Raw genomic sequence first — 8796 nt, forward strand, 5'->3', positions numbered from 1 at the left:
TAGTTAAGAAAAACAATTAACCTATTAAGTACCAACTAAATAGAGGTTCTTGTCAAAATCGCCTGTAAAATATCATCATTTTCAAGCATGAATGAAAGGAAAACTTCCGTTATTGGTCTGAAAACGAATGTAAGAGTTTGTTCATGCTACTTTATTGCAGTTGTTGACAAGAAGTGGGATCCTTCACTTTTATTTTTCATGCTGCTAATTCCATCTTTTTCTCTCTTCACCTCTTCTCAATTAAACATATGAAAGTGTGTCCCCTCCCCTTTTGAAAGAAGCTTTTAGATTAATCATATTATCTTAAGGTTCCAAATCTCAATGCCTGCATGACCTTTCTTCCGTTAGAATCCATTATCTTAAACTATCACAATAATCCTGGCTTTAGGGAGGGAGAGAGGGAAGCAGGAATCAAACCTAATAGATGGCAAATAAGATTAATCTATGATCTAAGTGCCGATTACACTTGGCCCTGCCCTTGAACACCCAGGTGTAACCTTGAAATTCACATCTGCTAAGACACTGCAATTGGATTGAAGGTCCCAGAAGGCCTGAAAGGGGCAGCTGGCCAAACTTTACCCGTCATTCCCCAGTGAGACATGGGCTGTCTCTGCCTGTAGCTCTCTTACTTGTGGAATTTGGCAGCGGCACAGTTGAATGTTTGTTTTGAGATGTTTAGCATTTTTTCAGATAAAATACTTATTTTCAGGTCTTAATTTTTGTTTGTCAGAAGCAATCAGCCAGGGAATGGGTGAACTTTTACCTGGACCTCACAAGAGGGGAGAGCTCTTTTCAAAATCAGATAACTCTGAAGAAGAAAACAGATATTTTCTTTCTTTATAGGCTGACCTATGGACCCTGCCAAAAAAAATGTTCCATGTGAACATTAGCTTGCAAGGCCCTTGTTTTTAGCACCAAATACCCTGAGTACTGAAAAAGGACATCAGTGATCAGATGGAACTTGGCACGGGCAACACCCAGGTTGTGTGTGAGGCATGCTCAGAAGAGACAGACCCAGAGGTAATTTTGCATCAAAGAGCTGAAAAGTCTTTATTACAGCTAATATAAATTGCCTCCATTGTTGGCAACCTTAGCAGAGGTCTAGTACTGAATCAACACAGAAGTGGAACTGTTTTCTTATTTCTCTATATCTAGGACCAAATCCTCAGCTGGTGTAAATCAGTGTAAATCTATTGACTTAACTCAGATTATGCCAATGTAGACCAGCTGAGGTTTTGGCACTAAAGCTTTATTGGTGTAGCATATCTATTGATTCCAGCCATCCTGCTTTGTTTAAAATCAATGGCCAAAGTCTTGGGGGGCAGAGATGGTCTTTTTGTTCTGCTTGTTTAGCACCTAGCACTGTGGGATCGTGGTCCAGGAATGGGGCTCCTAGACGATACGGTAATATAAATAATACTTCCTCACTAGCTTATTTATGATGTTATGAATTCCAGAAAGCAGCAGCATAAAGGTATTGTCTAATGGTTATGACTATGTTAAACTATTCCTTGTATAAAGTGAAAAAAGCAGAGGGAGAGAGAAAATTATAGGCAAAGGAGGGGAAAAAATAAGGAATGTTTTAAAAAGAAATGGGGAGAGAATTCTCCAGATAATGGGGGCCACTAAGGAGACAATTTTCACAGACACAGAAGACGTCTCTCTAAAAGAGGGTTGAAGCCCATTGATGAGACCACCTGCTGTAGAAGCAAGTAACTTGTAGCTTCCTATGCTGTATCTTTTCAGGGTATTGAGGAGTTCAGTGCTGGAGATCCTGCCCTCTCCATTTTTGGGGCAATACCTTTACACTTTAAGAAAATAACTCCAAAAAAAATGAAGGTTCTAGTTCGGAAGTCATTAAACGTAAAGGGTCACCCTTCCCCATGCTGGGTATTACCTTTCCCCAGTATCAGAAGGGTAGCCGTGTTAGTCTGGATCTGTAAAAGCAGCAAAGAGTCCTGTGGCACCTTATAGACTAACAGACATATTGGAGCATGAGCTTTCGCGGGTGAAATACCCACTAAATGGGCATTTCACTGAAGTGAAATCCAAAGTGGGTATTTCACCCATGAAAGCTCATGCTCCAGTACGTCTGTTAGTCTATAAGGTGCCACGGGACTCTTTGCTGCTTTTACCTTTCCCCAGGAGGCTGGAAGAATCTGACCCAAAAGTTATTTCTCAATTGCTAGATTAATCCCTGTGCCATGCATATATCTTGTAAACAGCAAGGCATGAAATTTGTCATGACACAAGAGCTCTTTTGTCCAATTAAAGGAGCTAGCGTGGAGGGACTCTGTAGTTGTTAGAGACCATTTATAAAAGCTGAGGCATTACCTGGACTGTTTGTAGTTCAGTTCTAATTTATTATGAATTTAAAAAGATATTAAATTAAAAACCAATCAAACAATGGAAATATTGGAGGTGTGCTGCCATGCAATCCATCTGCACATTCAGAGGCTAGAACTGCTTACACAAATATTGATGAACAATATCTCTGCACTTCCTGTGTGTACACTGAATTACTACTAATACTGAAGGTGCATTTGAACAAGCCTGTTAAAAATTGTCACCCGAATCTCTCATGGCATTCTGCCTTCCTCTTTTAGGTAGTAGATTCATGTTTGCTGCAGCACGTAATACATTAGAAATCTTAGTCTGTTACATTCTCTGATTAAAAGGAACCAGAGAGGATCCCAAATTTGAAGCTGATACTAAGCCCCTGTTGAATTTTGGTCTAGTCCATATATGGATCTGAATGTTACTGGTCAGCCCATCTTGATTGTGGGTTCTAGTCAGAACCCTTAACCTGAACATCCCAAAACTCTGGGAAGAAATTTAGATGCAATTTCAGCTCCAAACTTTGTGTCTTGGGTCTGAGCAGCCTGTAGCTGATGACTGATTTGAAATCCACCTTTAATAAAACTTCCCATCTTGGGGCAAAAGACAGAGCTTATCCATGACTGCGTGCTAGCATCACAATAGGTTCAAGGTGAGGTTTCTTTCTCTCCTAATGTCCCAGCCAGTTTGGTGATGCATGGAGGCAATCGGAGTGCGCAAACTCGATCTTCTGTCCAGAGAGGGTTAACTTATGCTGGCGGCATGCAGCCTCATGCCATTAAGTCAGGGAGAGTAATGAAATTTCATTTAATTTGACAGGAAGAAAGTGCTAATGTTAAAAGGCATTTAATAAAAAGGGGGAGATTCTTTGAAAGGAAGCCTTTAAGTAATTACTTCAAGTGTCTTAGGCCTACTCACCAGAATATTTACATTAGTGTCTCCCAGTGCCAAAGTGTAATTAAATTAGTGCAGCATTTACATTCCATCCTCTTTTTTTTAAAGAAGTGTGATTTTATTAACAATTCTAGGGGAAAAAACTTGATCTAATCAAATCAGGTGTTAGTGTTTTTTTAATGTTCTCACTGAGCAGGCTCCTGAGTTAACACAGCTGGAGAAGGGAAAATATTCTCTCTTGGTCTTGAGTTCCACTTGGAAAGAAGACATTTTTAAAATCTGCCCTAGGACTGATAAAGAAAACTCTGACCAAATTCATAGAAACTGCCAGGGCCTCCTTGTAGAATTTCTAGGATCAAGTTGGCTCTCTCTGCAAAACTGGGGATAGTGAAGGTCAGATCAAATGCGAGAACAAAAACACACAGGTGGGAAATAATCCTGGTGGGGTGTACTCTTTTGTGGAAGTGGCAAATCCCAGTCAAATGAACAGCATCATTAGCAAGGATGGTGCAAAATATTTATAAAGAAATGCTATGCTAGTAGAGAGTCAGTTTTGAATATTTTGCTATAAGGGAAAATGGATAATTCTGGGGGGGAAGTATGCAAACATTACCAGTGGAAATCAAACTACTTTCGTAAAAATATCCACTGTGTGTGGAAAATGGTCCATTTTCCAAGCATAAAAATGTGGGGAGTTTTTTAAAGCAAAATGTATTGGAGGCCAGTATGACTTCAAGGAATACAAAAGCATGCACACAGAAACAACTTCCCAAATCATTATAAAGTCACCACCCCAACAATATTTTCAAACCAATGTAAAACACAGTTTAAGCCATGTGAAAAAGGAGGGTGAAAATAAAAGCAAAAGTGTATAACCCACAAACGGGAGGATAAAAAAGGATCTAAAACAAGATAAATTTGAGAATAAAAATAGAGAGGAAAAAAGAAATGCAAAGATGTTGTACGAGGTGAAATTTCACATGAAACAAAAGTTTATGGATGCAGATAGGTGCAAAATGAGCTGGGGGAAAAATTAACTTAAAATTCTACAAAACTGTGGACTTTTAGTACCAAGAAGTAAATCATCCGCAGCAGTAGAGAAACTGGAAAGGGATTGCATGTAACAGGCTTTCTAGTTATTACAAGGGCCAGTAAAAGCAAATCTTTGGAATCAGAAAAGTTAACTTATCAGGGGGTCTGTTCTGGAATGGCTTTGCAAGAAGCCGGAGTTCACATTTAAAAAACTGAAACTTCTAAACCATTGTTGGCAAATGATTTTTCACAAAGACATCCAACAAAATTCTGGCCTTGCTAGAAAGGGGATTTTATCACTTTTTACAGGACTACACAGAAAAAAACACCCTAAGCATCAGTCTTATTTCATAAATAGTAACTCTACATCCACTTTCCCCATTAATGCACAGACAAAAAGCCAGAGTCACATTCATTCAATGACAAAATGGTCCTCTGTCACAGAACATTTGCATATATTTCATAGCTTTAAAAAATAGGCCCAGATTTTGCTGCTTTTGCTTATCTTGAGTGCTGCCTTATTCTGCTGATTTCAACGGGACTTCTTGCAGAGTAAGTTCCTAGATAATATTAATAAGTGAAGCATAAAATGACCTCGCAGCTATATAGTGAAGGCGATTATCTTGGCAGTTTTGTACTTAATGGACTCCTTTCAGGAGGGTCAATCTTGAGAGTTTCTGAGCACCCAAAATTCTCATTGCCTTCCGTGGGAGCACAATGAGTCGAACTGACTTCAACAGGAGTTTGTAAATGTTCATAATATCCCAGGGTGCGGCCTAATGCAGTAATTCTCAAACTAGGGCCGCCGCTTGTTCAGGGAAAGCCCCTGGCGGGCCAGGCCAGTTTGTTTACCTGCCGCATCTGCAGGTTCAGCCGATTGCAGCTCCCAGTGGCTGCGGTTTGCCACTCCAGACCAAGGGGAGCTGCGGGAAGCGGCGGCCAGTACGTCCCTCAGCCCACTCTTCTTCCTGCAGCTCCCATTGGCCTGGAGCAGCAAACCGCGGCCACTGGGAGCTGCGATCGGCCAAACCTGTGGATGTGGCAGGTAAACAAACCAGCCCAGCCCGCCAGGGGCTTTCCTTGAACAAGCGGCGGACCTAGTTTGAGAATCACTGGCCTAATGGGAAGTAATTTTATTCACAATTTTTTTTTGTCAGAGAATACTGATTCATAGAAACCAATTGTCAAAGAATTCTGTAAAAAACAAAAAAGTTAAAATGGTCAAAATCTAACCAGAACACTTCAACGTTATCAAAAGAAAGTGTTTAACTCCAACTGTTTTTTTTTCTGATTTTGTTTCATGAATATTTTTTGAATTGTTTGACTTTTTGTCGCACTTTGGGATGGGATGGGATTTTTATTTATTTACTGAAATTTTGAAAATGTTCATGGGACATGAAAATTGTTTCTTCACCAGTTTTACCCAAATATCTTTGCTATGGGCCCAGTCTAATGACAGACCTGATGTTGACTTCGATGGGAGCAGGATCTGGTTCTCCAAGGGAAGGCTCAAAGTAAACGGAATTGCAATTCCCATGCTGCATTTCAGTGAAACAACTGAAGACTTTCAATCTTCTGCACTGCAAATGGACTTTCATTGTATCCAGTTTGGTGTAAGTGATTTCCACTGCAGTGTGTAACCAAGGGATGTTAGAGCTGAAGCAATTTCTCAAGAGGAAAAATTCCTGAGTGAGAAGAATCCCCTAGTCCTGTTGCTAGCTATCAGATTAGCTACAATCGGCATTAATGGGACACACATTTACAAATCAAGACCCTTGCAAATGTTAGTATCATTGATCAACAGGGGTGATTTAGTAAAGACAACAGTTTTGCTTCTCCTATTATCTGACTTGCAACACATCTAAGAAGAGGGCAAGAGAAAGGTCCGTCATGAGTTAAGGAAAGGAAATAATAATAAAAATGATCATCAATAATTATATCTTGGCCTGAGCCACACAGATGGCTGGCTTTTCCTGCTGCCTCACATCCCAAGTTCTGGCTGTAATCAGATTTGGAGTTGGACTTCAGGCCTCTCTCAAATCATTTAATTTGTGGTCAGCAATAACTAGCCACTTAGCCATATTTTCATCATCCTGGTCTGTTCTCAAAGAACATTCCTTCCATTACAATTGTCCATGTAAAATAATGAAAAGACTGTTGTCCGGTGTATTTGCTAGTGTGTAATTTTATTTGTTTCTTTATCATCTCCCAGGACATTAAGCTATTGCATGCCGAGGCCTTTTTTTTTTTTTTTTTTTTGTGCACCAGTAAGTGAAACATGCAGTGAAAAATGCTTAATACCAAATTTCCCAGAGCTGATCAATACTGTTTCTCCACTATTAATTAAATCCAGCGCTATCAATATTTGCCAAATCATGGCTTCCTGAGTGCGGTGGTTCTTTCTGTCAATGCATGTAGATTCTGTCTTGTGTTTGTGCAGCGAAAATGACTGTTTTCAGTCATACTGGTATATATTAGGAGTAACTCTGTTGCAGTCAGTGGAGTTACATCAGTGTAAGTGAATTCAGACATAGGCCCTATGGGCTAGATAGTCTAAAGAGCTCTGTTCCCATTTAGGCCAGAACTGGACAAATTTTTCAAAAGTGCTGAACATCCGAGAAAGAATGGGAACGGCAAGCAGCTAGATGATGAATACCTGGCCTCTTCATGGGAGATGTTGGGCCTGATCTCTTTTGATAAGTTATTCAAAACCAAATCTTTGGATGCTTTGATGTTATGCTGGAAACATTCTCAACCCATGTAAGGCAGTTTGCTGCTGTTGTGATCTGTGTGCAAACAGAAATGGAGCTTAACAAAAAAAAGCAGCTACGGTCTTCCAAAGACATAAAACTCCTAAGCTTTTTAATGCAATTAAAGCAAATGCTGACATTATTTATAGCTAAATTACTGGCAAGGAAAACAGCTAATGACCAAACTCCATGCTTGTAACATTAAAAAAGAAAATCCTAAAGGGAATGATTTGTAAGGATGTGGGTAAACCTATTTATACCCTGGGTTCTATTTGTTTTACAACCACCGGTGCACGAACAACATGAAAGGTTATCTTTGACAAGGTTTTAGCTATTATTTTCTTCCAGTGAAATGGTATTTCTTGAAGAAAAAAAGGTCTTCAGAACAAAATAACAATAAATCCTGATTTAGATACATAAAGCTGCCATTGATATCACATAATATCAGTGTTCTTTCTCACTCGATACAGGCGTTTTTAAGATAAATGGTAAAACTGAACTGGAAATCCATCTGGCCAGCTGCCTGATCTAATGAATAACCCCACTTTGGCTCCTGCAATGTAAGCAGAAAGAGTTCTCTCCCGGCCGCTTTCGTCTGTCATGAATCTACAAGACAGCCGACATAATATCTGGGCGACAACAGCGTGCTAACAGTGCAGTGACTTCCATTTTCTTTGCTTTCTATTGATTTTCACTTAATAACTGGCGAAATACTAAACGTCCACCCTGAGTACCTAATAAATCCTGCCTGAGCTTTTTATTGAGGAGAATTTAATAAAAACAACCATTGCGGCTGAGGGATTTTTCTTCTGGACAGAACATGGTGAGGTGTGGGTGGCGTGTGTGGGGCAAGGAAGCCATATGAATTTTTTTTATTTTTTTTGTTAAGGACTCTTGCTCCCCTTGGGAAAGCGCTGCTACTACTTCCAGAGGACCTGGTTGCACTGTTTGTCTTCTCGTTGTTTGGAGATGGCCACTGAATGTGTGCATGTTCTGCTTCACAATAGCAAGGAGCGGTGTTTAAAGAAACAAGGCCCTTTCTTCCCCTCAAACCCACCCACCCAGTCTTGCCTCTTAAATCTAATTTCAATTTTGTTAATTGGTTGGAAGGCTCTTTAATTGCCGATAGCCAAGGCTGTCAGAAACCTACAGTAACACCCTTTTTATTGTCCTGCTTTACAGCTATTTTATGCTTGACTCTTGACACACAGGCGTGAAGATCCCGTATCGGACTGGTCGGCTACTGTAACTAAACAACATTTTTAAGTTATACTAAGTGTCAAATCTGCATCCATTTATGAGCCACCATGTTTTGTTTTTTTAAGTTGTCAATAATGCCAATTGTTGTCTTAGAAAAACTTGGCATTTTCGTTATTACTCATAGGTGTATTTTTTTTAATCTCCCGCTGCTAGAAATCACACAAGCATGTGTGTATATTTGTGTGTTTCTTGAATGAGATGGACCAAAAAAAGACTGGGACAGTATTTGTAAGTACAACACAGCTTTTTCCTCTGCACTGCTTCCCAGAATGGCTCTCTTTGCCAATAAACCCAACAGAGGTCCTATTATACAAAGTTGTCTGTTAAAAGCATGTGACAGTTTTTATTTTAATTGACACTGAGGTAGTTTCAAAGTCACTGGGTTTAATGAACAAACATCTTAGCATTTGCTGGCTCAAATCCTCTTATTCCCAGCAGTTCACAGTAAAGCTTATTCTAACAGTTGAAATTTTAAAAAAGGAGAGAGAGGAGAGCAGAAATGTCAAGAGGCTGATATAAAATC

The 8796-nt window shown here is 39.7% G+C and overlaps 1 long non-coding RNA gene across 1 annotated transcript in view; it reads left to right on the forward strand.

The window, feature by feature from the left end:
- Positions 1–7788, forward strand: part of LOC120373828 — a 32564-nt gene extending 24776 nt beyond the window's left edge. The window contains exons 2-3 of the long non-coding RNA XR_005585745.1: positions 844–1020; positions 7484–7788. This is a non-coding gene — a long non-coding RNA (uncharacterized LOC120373828). The remainder of the gene's footprint in view (positions 1–843; positions 1021–7483) is intronic.
- The last annotated feature ends 1008 nt before the right edge of the window (positions 7789–8796 follow it).

This window comes from Mauremys reevesii, linkage group 10, assembly GCF_016161935.1.
Source record: "Mauremys reevesii isolate NIE-2019 linkage group 10, ASM1616193v1, whole genome shotgun sequence".
Taxonomy (NCBI): Eukaryota; Metazoa; Chordata; order Testudines; family Geoemydidae; genus Mauremys; species Mauremys reevesii.